General features: G+C 40.3%; 1 non-coding gene across 1 annotated transcript; it reads right to left on the reverse strand.

The window, feature by feature from the left end:
* Positions 1-9,768: 9,768 nt before the first annotated feature.
* LOC120105536 lies at positions 9,769-9,878 on the reverse strand. Its single transcript, XR_005507921.1, has one exon. It is a non-coding gene; the product is annotated as a small nucleolar RNA R71 (small nucleolar RNA).
* Positions 9,879-13,975: the final 4,097 nt, after the last annotated feature.

Below are 13,975 nucleotides of genomic sequence, written 5' to 3' on the forward strand. Positions count from 1 at the left end.
AGGAGAGGAAGAGAAAGTCTACAAGCTGAAAAGAGCTCTCTATAGGCTTAAACAAGCGCCAGGAGCATGGAATTCCAGAATTGACGGGTACTTTATTCAAAATGGATTTACTAACTGTCTATATGAACTTGCTATATATATGAAGACTAATCTGCAGGGTGATGTTATGTTCATTTGTCTCTATGTGGAGGACCTGATTTTCACCGAAAATAATTTATCCATGATTGAAGAATTCAAAGGCTCGATGGCGAAGGAATTTGAGATGACCGATTTGGGTCTTATGGCTTATTTCTTGGGCATTGAAGTGAAGCAAGGAAACAATGGAATTTTCATTTCTCAAAAAAAGTATGCGAAAAAAATCTTGGCAAAGTTTGCCATGGATGATTGTCAACTAGTTGATACCCCGGTGGATTGTGGGGTGAAGTTAACCAAGAAAGGTGAAGGTAAACTTGTGAATCCAACTTATTATAAAAGTCTAGTTGGATGTTTGCGATATTTGACTTGTACTAGATCCGATATTTTATATGGTGTTGGTTTGGTAAGTCGATTTATGGAGACTCAAAAGAATTCTCATCTAAAAGCAGCAAAGAGAATATTAAGAAACATCAAAGGTATGCTTGATTATGGAGTATTTTATTCTTCACATGCAAATTTGGAGTTGACTGGATTTAGCGATAGCAATTGCGCTGGAAGCTATGATGATCGAAAGAGCACTACGGGGTTTGTGTTTTATCTTGGTGAAGCCACGTTTACGTGGTCTTCGAAGAAGCAAAATATTGTTGCTTTGTCAACGTATGAAGCTAAATATATAGCAGCATCTTCATGTGTTTGTCATGCTATTTGGTTAAGAAAATTACTTGAAAAGTTGCAGCTGAAGCAAAAAAGTTCAACAAAGGTTTATGTCGATAGCAAATCAGCTATTGCATTGGCGAAAAATCCGGTTCATCATGAGAGATCAAAGCATATTGATACTCGATTCCATTTCATGAGGGAACATGTGAAGCCAAAAGATGTAAATCTCATTTATGTAAAGTCAAGCGAGCAAGTTGCTGATATATTGACAAAGCCACTTAGTGCTCAAGTTTTTCAAAAGCTAAGAAGGTTGCTTGGAATGATAGCACTTGGAGGAACAAGTTCAAGGGGGGAGCATGTTGAGAATTAAACTTGTTCTTATCCCTTTATTTATTGTTTTGATAATATATATATCTAGAAAGTTGAAAAGTTGTATTGGAATATGTAAAGACTCCTAGAAGTATGAAGAGTCTATCTAGAAAGTTGAAAGGTCATTATGTGGTTTATGTATTTAGATTTATTTATGTACCTAGAAGTCCTATAAATACTTTGTAAGTCTTGTAATTTTATGCAAGCAAGGCAAGAGCTAAATTGAAAGAAAAATTTGAAGTATTTTTGCCTTTTTATCCTTTCCTATCTAGATTTCTCTCTTCCTATTTTCCAACAAACAGCACACTCAACAACTACACAAGATTGACAACAAACAAAAGTTCAGAGCACATATCAAAACCAAAGCATATTAAAATTTCAACCGAAGCTCCAAATCTGCAAACCACTGAACTTATCTTCATTGTCTCTCTTCCATCAAAAAACAAACAAAAAAATCTCCACTGTCTCTGAACACCATAAATTTCGCAATTCAGTCAAGGCGAATAAACATGACAAGTTTGCTGTTCTTCAACTGATAATTATTATGCTATTACCTACACAAATTCAGCATAATGCAAAAATATGAAGCTTCGAAGGATGAGTACGACGCTAAGTATCGGACTGCCCAGACATTAAGCCCCGTGTACTTCATATGACGCAAAAATGAGCGAAAAAACGATGCAAAAACGAGCTCGGATCTACAAGATCTATATAACAGATATTTCAAGTCAAAACATAAATCAAAGATCAAAAAAACCCTCTTTTACTGCAATTTTTTGATTCGTCCAAGTAAGGATGCAAAAATCTAAAGTAAACAGTCCACGATGCCAAAGTAAATGGCAGCTCAAACTCAAATTCAAGTTCACAACCACGAAAAACGAAACTTTAGAGGAAGATAGCGGAGAGATAGTGGTCGCTTCTCCATTCGAACTTTAAGCCTCCAGAGCAAGAACGGAACTTTGGAATCATATTAGAAAACTCCCTTCAATGGCACAAGACCACACAAATAGAGCGAATCACAAAGCAGAGCAAGACCCATTTTTTTGGTACAAGAGAAAGACCCATTAAAACCATCCAAAAATAGCCATAGTCCAACACCCAATCTCATTCCCTGTTACTTTCCCACAAATCCAACATATCGCCCTAGAGAGATCAATCCACAGATCTAGACCGGAAAAATCGAAACCAAAAGAAAATTAGAGAGAAAGCCGATCTGATCAAATAACCCCATGAAGCCCAACATCAAAAAAAAGGCATCCCTTGAACCGTATTGTTGTATTGGTTAGTACTTCTTGTATTTCGTCACAAAATTCATTAACAATACTCCTTAATTCCTGCAAAATTATGTTGGTAGAACTATAGGTGACCAAGGCTAGCAATCATGAGACAAAATTTGAAAAGTTACTCTAGTTTCCTGGTCATTTCAATGTCGACAATTGTCGCAAGAATAATTTAGAAGCGTTAACCCAGCCAAGTAGTGCCATGTCTATGGGTCATCATTCCTGCCATTCCTGTTGGAAGGCTTTTCCTGCGTTAGTTGCGGATCATTTTCCATCTATAGGCTTTCTTCGCATTTGCTACAAACAAAATACAGAATGATGCTTTTCCATTACCAAAAAAATAAAAAATGATGCTTGGGATGCCACGAGGCTTAATCCTCCCCGCTCTCTCTCTCTCTCTCTCTCTCTCTCTCTCTCTCTCTCCCTCCCTCCCTCCCCCGCGCGCGCGCAGTCAAGGGGACATGATAAAAGTAGTCACATGCTTGTTAGATACGAGGAAATATTTTTGGGTGAAGGGTGGCACATTTTTGTAGGCAGCGACGGAGCCCAAAAATAGCAAGCTACGGTTTAAGAGGCATGGGATACATTTAAGCTAAATTTACACAGAAGTCGATAGAGAAGCAGTGAAATCAAATTCCCACTATGCCCACCTTACCAAAGATAATGAAAGATCATTACGCCCGTTGTGTGTGAGGCGCTGATGTACCAAAAAAAAAAAAAATCACATAAATCTATCTGAGTGTCTCGTACCCCTCTCGCAATCTTCAACTCTTCCCCCTCGCCGTCCCTCGGTTGCCGGTGTGCTCCACGGACCGATTTGTGGATCGGCAGCCGACCGGGCCCTTTGCCACCAAATCTCCTATTTTCCTTGCTGACCCTTTTTGATCCACCGAGATGTTGGTCCCTTTCTTGGGTCGATCCACCGAGATGTTGGTACCTTCCTTGGGCCGTCGATCTTTGATGGCCGCCGCCGCAGCAGCCACCCAGTTTTTCCACTGCTTGTCGAGATTCTGACTCCACCTTGTTCCCTTCTCACTATCGATATCGTCACCTCATCAGGATCCTTCATTGCTTCGTAAGATCTAAGATAGTTTCCTAATCCCATATCTATCTCCCCCGCTCATGCGCCCCATTGCATCCGGCTCCCAGCCTATCTTGGCCAGCGATTTTGGGCTGCAATAGGTCGTAATTGGCAGAAATTGTGACACCATTTATTACTCCATCACAAGCAGCAACATGATCGGGATTGGCCTAAAGTCGGAAAGGTAACCGATACGGATCTAGATTACTTGTTTGAAAATGACAAATAAGTATTTTGAAAATGGTGTTGAATAAAATGGTTAATTTGATATTACATCAAATGCTATTCATGAATGAATTGGTTATGTTGGCATATGGTGTGCCTATGTACATATTGATGTTGCATGAAATGCTATTTATGAATGGGTCTGTTATTTTGGCATATGGTGTGCGTATGTATTTAGTCTGGTCTATTTGAGTCGTGGTAGATTGTTGATATATACCTTCATAGTAATTGCATGAAATATCAAAAAATAGTTTCTTTGATATATGATATACTAAGCATTTTCCAATTTATTTGAATTTTTCTAGATTGTCGGTATGTGATTTCTTGATAATTGCATATAGCTGAGTAGTGATTAATTATTTCTGAGTGTGTTTGTCTAAGGATTCTTACTAGGCTGTTAACTCATATCATTGTTTTCTTTTTCTTTTCAAAGTAGTAGGATGTATAGCATTCAGCTGAGGTTAGGGTTTGATAGAGAGAACTAAAAGGAAAACCAATATCTTTGATATCATTGAAAAAAATAGTATTTGGATTACTCTTTTCACTTAATAAATATCGGAACTAATCGTTTTGAAATTGAGGATGATAGTGTTATTTTGATGATTAACAAGCAATAATCGAGAGTGTGTTATAAGTTAAATTGATACTTCATTTATAAGTCTGTTACTCTCAGTATATTTGCATAATAAGTTAAAGATGCATTTCATTGTTTACTTGGATGAATCTAACCTTGAGTTTCAGCAAAGTGTGGATTGAGTCGATCCAAAGGATGATTGGGTCGACCCCGGCACATCAAGAAAGCATTTGGCACACTTCTGCAAAAATGGCACAGATGAACAGTAAGTTGGGTCGACCCAAGGAAAGCATGAGTCGACCCAAACTCCAAGCTTCTCAACAACTCAGAAAATGGCTCTCTGGAAATACTGAGAGGGTCGACCCAAGATAAAGTTGAGTCGACCCAAGCTTGAGTCGACCCAAACCCTGAGAGGGTCGACCCAAAGTCAAGACAGAACAGATGACAGAAAAGGTTCTCTGGAAACCCTGAGAGGGTCGACCCAAGAAGAAGTTGAGTCGACCCAACTGAACCTTGAGTCGACCCAAAGAAATGTTGGGTCGACCCAAGTGAAGGAAGGCTGAATTGCAAGTTTCTGTGGTTCTGAGAGGGTCGACCCAAGGAAAGTTTGAGTCGACCCAAGTGAAAGTTGGGTCGACCCAAGGACAGGTTGAGCCGACCCAAACACGGGCAGAAGCATAACGGCTAGTTCTGCAGAAGTACTTTTTGTCCTTCCAACAGTGAGTAACGGCTAGTTTTTGAATTCTAACCATTGGGGCTTGTCCAATGGATGAAGGAAACTATTTAAAGTGGCACTATTCATCAGAGAGAACATCCTTTCCAAAGAATATCAAAGAGTACACAAGAAAGAGAAAGTGCCCTAATCTTCTTCATTCAAGTGCTTCATTCAAGAATCAAAAGAAAGTGGTTGAGCAGATTGAAAGAGTCTTTAAGAGCTCCATCCACCCTTGAAGAGTGAAGCATCATTGACAAAGAAGAGAGAAGTCATATCAAGCGATAACTATTCTCTAAACTCTTCTTTGTAGATTATATTGTTATATTTGCTCATCTAGGAGTTTAAATCTTCTTCCTTTGTTTATTAAACTACTTGTAAAGGTTAGTTGGTTAGCCCGTAAAACCAACGGAATAGGTTGATTGGTGAACCCGTAAAACCAATTGCAAAGGTTCGTTGGTGAGCCCGGAAAACCAACATAGGTTCGTTGGTGAGCCCGTAAAACCAACATAGGTTTTTGGTGAACCCGGAAAACCAAAGTGTAAAGGTTTTTGGATTGTGAGCCCGGAAAACAATCCAACTATAATCCGCGGGATTATAGTGAATTCCCAAGGGGTCGCTTGGAGAGTGGACGTAGGTGCTAAGGAGAGCACCGAACCACTATACTTCTTGTTGTTTGTATTGTGAGTTATTTATTTCACTAACTCATCAATTAACATAAGTAAGATAGTTAAAATTAAAAGAAACTAATTCACCCCCCCCTCTTGGCTTGTCACCTTGGGCAACAAGTGGTATCAGAGCAAGGTGCTCCAAGAGTACTCATTGATCTCACAATCAAGAGTTAAAGATCATGACAACCCAAGTGGGATGTTCTATGAGTGAGGGGCAATCCACAAATAGACCACCTCTATTTAATGGCACAAACTACACATACTGGAAAGCTAGGATGAGGATATTCATTCAAGCTTTAGACTATGAATTATGGTACATCATTACTAGAGGACCTCACACACCCACACTTAATATAGAGGGCACTATCATACCCAAACCAGAAATGGATTGGAATGAAAGTGATAGAAGATTGGCACAGTTAAATGCAAAAGCTATTAATGTACTTTATTGCTCATTAGATGTAAGTGAATTTAATAGAATATCTACTTGCATCTGTGCTAAAGAAATTTGGGACAAACTTGAGGTCACTCATTGATGAGAGCACAAAAGTGCGTTCTACACATTGTTTAAATTAATATTATTGCTAATAAATAATGATAAAAGTGTTGCATTAATATTATATTTTTGTGGTGCACAGGTTATTGTAAATCAAGAGTTTAAATGCGCATTTTGTATAGTTTGGGATAAGGCATGGCTCCAAGCCTGATGATGTTAGGAGCATAATTGAACCTGGTCAAGCATACTTGCACCGGAGCTACACATGTCTATATGCCACAGCTTCTAGAGCACATTGGGGATCAAAATAAAGAAAGATCACGTGTAGTTGGGGAAATATTCCAAGTATTGGTTGGCTATCCCACGCAACTCCAGCGTCTGCGTCCCAGCCACCCCGTCTTCACTGCATCCCAGCTCCTCTCAGATCTCCACGATCAGCTCCTTCGTCCATCAGCGTCCCAGCCGTCCGCCTCCTCCGTTCTTCCGCGAAGCACGCGCGATTCTCCCGCACCCAAACGTCCGCCCGAGCCTGTGAAGCCGCCTCCTCCATCCCACAGCCGGCTCTTCAGCCATTCCTTTTCCGCGTGTGAGCCAGCGTCCATCTTGCATCCCCTGAGTTCCCAGCATCTTCGCATCCTTCTGCAACGGAACAAGCAAGGAATCCCAAGTCCCGCGATCACCTCCCGGATCCACGATCTGCTCATCTTCCGCTTGCCTCACACGCCTCCCAGCCGTTCGTGAGGTTCATAGCAGCATCCCGAGCCCAACACCCAGCTGTCCGTGGTGGTCTCCTTCCTCCCGGATCCGTGATCTGATTTTCAGCGCCGGATCCAGCCGCGATTACCTCCCAGCCCCATTCATCCCGTTCGTCCGCTCATCCCAGCACTCGTCCACGCCCCATCTCCTGCGTTCGATCCAATCATCCGAATCCCAAGCGCCAGCAGTCCAAGCTTCATCTTCAGCTCTCACTCGCTTCCGGATCTTCCTCCCCACCAGCGCATCATCCGAGTCCCAGCGATTTTCCAGCATCTGAGTCCCAGATTCCAGCGTCCGTTTTGATTTGCTTGGAAGATTATTCAAAATTTGGGGAGGTTTTCATTGTATAAAAAGGAACAGGGGGGCTCATTTTGGGGGGAGAAGAAGAGGAAGAACAGAGGCGCGGGGGGGGGGGGGGGGGGGGCTGCTGCGGTTGAAGGAAGGAAACAGAGGAGGAGCTCCAGCCGTTTGGGAAGAAAAAAAAAAGAAAAAGAAACAGGGTATGCCCTGTTTCGGAAAAGAAAAAGGAAAAAAAATAGGGGAGTTGATGTTTGTAATGGCTTGCTAACTCTTTAGGCAAAGGGTGATGGATGAATCCTTGTCATGTTGCTTTCATCAAGTATACTCTAATCTTTTATTCTAATTGTTTTATATCTATTGGTATGTTTTGAATTCTTGAATATTTATTTGATAGATCTTTTATGGTTTATATAGGTATTGATGCATGGATTGTTTCGATTTTTGATTTGTCGTAGACGTAACCGGCACGATAAATACTTAAATGTTGAATTCATATTTTCAGATTGTATACTCCATGATTAGAACTACTCTATCTTATTAATCTTTAATCAAGAATCACCGAGTTTATTTGTTGAAAGTAATATTGTTAAGGAGGATTCCGGATCCCTAGCCTTCTCTATATTCTTGAACTTTGTTTAATTATCTATTAATCCTCTGCTTTTAAATTTTGAAAATCAACTGAAAATTACATCTAAAAATTACGCTAATAATCTATAGATCGTTCCCTGAGGAATCGACCTCGGACTCCTGAATTATATTACTTGTGCGATTCTCCTGCACTTGGGAGAGCAGTTTTATTTTTGCACCAAGTTTTTGGCACCGTTGCCGGGGAACGGCTGAGTTATTAGTATAATTTTAGATTTAATTTTTACCTTAGTAGTTAGTATTTTTCTTTTGAAAAAAAAAATTACTACTATTTTTAATTCACTGCACAGTATGCATCAAACTCTGATATCATAGAAATTCGCCGTCTGATTGGACTCAAATTTGGTCAGCTAGTGCATAACAAATTGTTCAATAATCTGAACGGTCTGATTGACATTTTGAGACTTTTACGATCATTAGATTAATATAAAACCTTGCTGATTTCTGTTTTAAATTTTCTGCATTTAATTTTTTTAGAATCAGAATTTATTGTTATTATATCTCATTAACCCTTGTTGCTAATTGAAAATTGAAGAAAAAAAAACTTTAAGAAAAGATCAAGGGTGATTATTCAAAAATTTAATTTTAAAAAAAAGAGGAAAACCTAAAATTTCAAATTTCAAATTTCAAATTTCAAATTTCAAATTTCAGACTTCAACTCATAAAATTTTTTAAAAAAAATAATTAATTTGCTTGATCACCTATTCAATGAAATTTAATGTCATGTCATAAAACATTAAAAAAAAAAATCTCTTGATTGTTGCATATAGTATAAGGCATCAACATAAAATATTCTAAGGGCTGAACCCATTTAAAAAGATAAGGTCGGGATTTCATCACTCGTCCTTAGCCCAAAAATCACCCCAGTGCATAAATGTCCCAAGCTTAACTAAAATCAACTAGACGTTGGCCCCTAAGGACATTCGAGCTCAATAGGACGAAGACCACCGAAAGTTGCACCAATTCCGCTCTGTGGCCTAGTTGATGTCTAGGCAAGCTTTGTCCCTATAAGGGAGACAGTTCATCTGTTCGAGGCAAGTGGGTTTTAAGTGGGACCTTTGCGAACGCATCGTGACCCCTCCACTTACCTGTGAGCTTACCTGGTCAACTCGGTTCATTAGACCGGATTGGAGGCTTAGGTGCCCTCTTCAAACCAGTTAGGAGCTGTCTAGAAATTTAAGAAAAACATTAGAAATTGAGGTGTAATGTTTTGTTGCATGTTTGATTGTGAATAGGATTTTTGCTTTAGGATGTCGTTTTAGGGTATCTTTAGTTGGTACTTATATTTATTTTTTTAATTTAAAAAAAAGAAAAAAAAAGAAAAAAAAAGAGAGGGAAATATTTTGCATGCTAAAGTGGAATAGGGACGACACTGGTTGATTAAGTCGTACAACTTTAGATCATCCCTTAGGACATACCCCTGAAATTCCTTCCCAATATCTCACACCTTGTGAGATGGCTGATCTAAATGAAGATGTGGGGAGTCACCACAATCGAGATCGAGAACCCCATGTTATGACTCTAAGACAATACCTACAACCGGCTAGGACTAGTCAGCCTTCATGCATAATTTTTCCTGATAATGTAGGACATTTTGACATCAAACCAGGGGTAATCCAATTGCTGCCCAAGTTTCATGGGTTAGAGTCCGAAAGTCCGTATCTTCATTTAAAGGATTTTGAAGAATTGAGCATTACATTTAGAGTGCCAAACGTCACCGAGGATGTCCTCAAGTTGACATTGTTTCCTTTCTCTCTAAAGGATAAGGCCAAAACATGGCTAAACTCTTTGCGACCTAGATCAATAAGAAATTGGCAAGATATGCAGAGAGAATTTTTAAAGAAGTTCTTTCCCACACAAAGGACTAACTTTTTTGAAAAGACATATCAGCAATTTCCAACAAAAAGATAATGAAACATTTTATGAATGTTGGAAAAGATTTAAAGACCTTCTTCTCTCATGCCCTCATCACGGATTCGAAACTTGGAGAACCATTAGCTTCTTTTATGAAAGTTTATCTCCACAGTTGAAACAATTTGTAGAGACCATGTGCAATGGTAGATTTTTAGAAAAACAACCTGATGAGGCATGGGAGTATTTGGATTCCCTTGCTGAGACTGCCCAACTTTGGGATAACGGGGATAGAAACAACAAGTCTTTGCCTAAGCCTACTAGCTCTGTACATGGAGGCCTTTACAACCTCAGAACTGAGGATGATCTTCACGCTAAAATGGCAGCCCTCACTAGGAAGGTAGAAGAAATTGAGCTTAGGAAGGTTGAGCCTGTCAAAACTATAGAGCTTAGAAACGAGTGTTGTGGTATCTGCGTGATGACCCAAAGATTGATTCATAGATTGATTTTGATGATCACAAAACCTTGAAGTATAGATACTAATGTTTATGTTGCAAGGAGAAAGATATTTATTTTGCAAGGAACATAGCAAGTTGGGAGAACACAAGAAGGCCTCCAAAGCTCTCAAGTTGGAAGAAAGCTACAATTTATTGGCCCAAGCTTAAAGTTCAAAGGATTCAAATTGGAGGAGTAAAATCAAAGGAAAAATTCAAAAGAATAGTCTTCGAGTCGACTCCTGAGGAATTCGAGTCGACTCCAATGTTTACCGAGTCGACTCCGGAGAAGTATGAATCGACTCCTAGGAGTCACAGGCAGAAAAGTCAGAGAGCAGTTTTCGGATCTGAAATTCGAGTCGACTCCAGTGGAACGCGAGTCGACTCCGATGGTTGGCAGGTCGACTCCAAAGAAAGCAAGAGTCGACTCTCAGCGGTACATAAAGAAAAAATCAGAGGGCAGTTTCTGGACTCTGAGATTCGAGTCGACTCCCGCATTGCACGAGTCGACTCCGAGACACCGCGACCCCAAAGAAGACAGAAGACTAATTTGCTGACTCTGAGATTCGAGTCGACTCCCAGACAGCTCGAGTCGACTCCAAGGCAGCACTTCACCAAAGACACAGAAGACTAATTTTCAGAAACTGAGAGCCGAGTCGACTCCAAGGAAGTTCGAGTCGACTCCAAGACTGGACGAGCCAAAAGACAGAGGATCGGGAGTTCGGGCTCTGAGATTCGAGTCGACTCCCAGGACAGTCGAGTCGACTCGAGAGGACAAAATTCAAAATTGGATCCACGGACTTCAGTGGATGAGCCGACTCCGAAATTGCCAAGTCAGCTCCAGAAGTTGGCGAGTCGACTCTAGGTTAAGACGAGTCGACTCCCAGTCGAGGCAAGCACATTAATTCAAATTTGGAACAGTGGCCGAGTCGTCTCCGGTAAAATACGAGCCGACTCCTGCAACAGGCGAGCCGACTCCTGATCGCGCGAGTCGACTCCGATCCCAACGGTAACATTGTCAGGAAATGCAGACTGTGTCCAACGGCTCTTTTTCTTATCTCTAACGGCTATATTCTTGTTTCCACGCCATCTAAAGCTATAAAAACAAGAAGAGAGCTAGGGGAGAACTAATGGAAGTGGGAGAGATCATTTAGGAAAGAGATTCCAAAGAGATTACAAGGGAAATCTCCCATAAGCACAAAAGGGCCATTCAAAGTAAAATAGAGAGAAGAAGAGCATCCAAGTGAATCCCAAAGCTTCTTCTCCATCCGTGTGCTGCCTCGGTGATCCTCTACTTCGTGCCAAATCAGAAGAGGGTCAAGTAAAGAAGAAGCCGGGCTCCTTCATCTTCAAAACTCGTTTGAGGGCTTCTCTTTACTCTATTTGTTTATATTGTCATATTTGCTTGTTTAAGAAGCTTTGTTTTGTTTTATACTTTGTTTTAATATCTTGTAACTTGATTCAATCAAGGGATTGAATCAAGGGGTTAAGGTTTGTTGGTGAGCCAAAGGGAAAACCAACTGTGTAAGGTTTGTTGGTGAGTCAAAGGGAAAACCAACTGTGTAAGGTTTGTTGGTGAGCCAAAGGAAAAACCAACTGTGTTAGGTTTGTTGGTGAGCCGAGGGTAAAACCAATGAGTAGGGTTCGATTGTGATCCCGGAAAAACAATCGGAGTGGTTCTAGTCGGTGAGCCTGGGAAAACCGACCGAGTTCGTTGTGCGCTCGTAATACAACAAGTTGGGTTGTGAGCTTGTAAAACAACCGGCTGTAATCGGTAGGATTATAGTGAAATTCCCAAGAGGTCTTGGGGAGTGGATGTAGGTGCTGGGGTGCACCGAACCACTATATGTCCTTTGTGTTTGTAATACCTCTAGTTATTGTCTAACTAACACACTTACTTACTTAGATAAATTGCTTGCTTAATTCTTATCCGCACATCCTTTAGTTGCAAGCATATTTAATCAAGTCGAAGTCTATACATCAAACCCTTGCTAAGTTTAACTTTCACTGTGCATCTATACAACTTAGCATAGTTAATCAAAAAGTTTTAGAAGTAGCATAAAAGTTTTGAAAGACCCAATTCACCCCCCCTCTTGGGTTGTATCTACTGGGCAACACTGCGATATGTCGAGTCATACCACTACAGATTGCTCCACCATACCGGCATTCAAAGAAGTCTTGCACGATCAAGCAAATGCTATGAACTCCTACCAAAAGCCTTATAACGATCCATACTCGAATACCTATAACCCTGGTTGGAAGAATCATCCAAATTTTAGGTGGAGAAATGATCATTCTCAACAGTCACACCATTCAGCTCCTCCACCTGCACATCCTACTTTTGCATCACCACCTTCTCAAAAGCCAAATATCGAGGATACATTGCAATCCATACAAACTTTTCTACAAGGTCAAGCTAATATCAATGCTCAAAATACTCAAAATTTTGAAGACATAAGGAACCAATTGTCAATGTTGACTACCGTCCTAAGTACCCAAGAAAAGGGTAAGCTTCCAGCTCAACCCCAACCTAACCCACAAGTGCACGGTAGTAATAATACGGCTCCTTCTAGTTCACATACAGAGCATGCAAAGAGCATCATGACTTTGCGTAATGGGAAAGTCATTGATCAAACTGTCCAATTGAGACCGCAAGTCACTTCTAATTCTGATGCTCCCAAAGTCGATGAAAGGGACAAAGAAGAAGTTGAGGTCCCAACTTCTACTAAGAAAGTTGAATGTCCTTTTCCTCCACCTTTTCCACAACGGTTAAAGCCGTTGCAAAAGCTCGAACCTAACTCTGAAATTCTTGAGCTTTTTAAACAAGTAAAAATCAATATACCTCTTCTTGATGCAATCAAACAAGTACCCTCATATGCCAAATTTTTGAAGGACTTGTGTACTGTTAAACGCCGATTAAATGTTAAGAAGAAGGCATTTTTAACTGAAAATGTGAGTGCTATTTTGCAGCACAACATTCTCCCTAAATATAAAGATCCAGGTTGCCCAACCATCTCGTGCATCATAGGTGACTTTAGGATAGAGCGAGCATTGTTAGATTTAGGGGCGAGTGTGAATTTGTTGCCATATTCTGTATATGAGCAACTTGGTTTAGGTGAGTTGAAGCCAACCTCCGTCACTTTGCAATTAGCTGACAAATCAGTTAAAATTCCAAGGGGGATTATCGAGGATGTATTAGTCCAAGTAGACAAGTTCTACTTTTCTGTCGATTTTATCGTATTGGACACACATCCAGCTTCGAACTCACAGTCTCAGATTCCGGTCATTTTAGGACGTCCATTCCTTGCAACTTCTAATGCATTGATTAATTGTAGGAATGGCGTCATGAAGCTTTCTTTTGGTAACATGACCTTAGAACTGAACATTTTTAATGTGTGCAAACAACCCAACGATCCCGAAGAGAGTAAGGAGGTTGATTGGGTTGAAACCATCGCAGAAGAATATTTGTTAGCTAAAGCAATTAACGACCCATCCAATGATAGCTTAATTGATTGGTGTCCTAATGGAACTGATGATGATGATTTGTCAGTCACACCTATTGTGGATAATCTGGATATCAAGATGGTCACTGGATGGAGACCAAAAGTAGGAGAATTTGAGAGGTTGTCGCCTCAAGAGGCGAAAATAGTACCATCCCATTAGCAAGCACCCAAGCCCGAATTGAAACCCTTACCAAAGGAACTTAAGTATGCTTTTCTTGGACCCGAT

This window comes from Phoenix dactylifera, unplaced genomic scaffold, assembly GCF_009389715.1.
Source record: "Phoenix dactylifera cultivar Barhee BC4 unplaced genomic scaffold, palm_55x_up_171113_PBpolish2nd_filt_p 000305F, whole genome shotgun sequence".
Classification (NCBI taxonomy): Eukaryota; Viridiplantae; Streptophyta; class Magnoliopsida; order Arecales; family Arecaceae; genus Phoenix; species Phoenix dactylifera.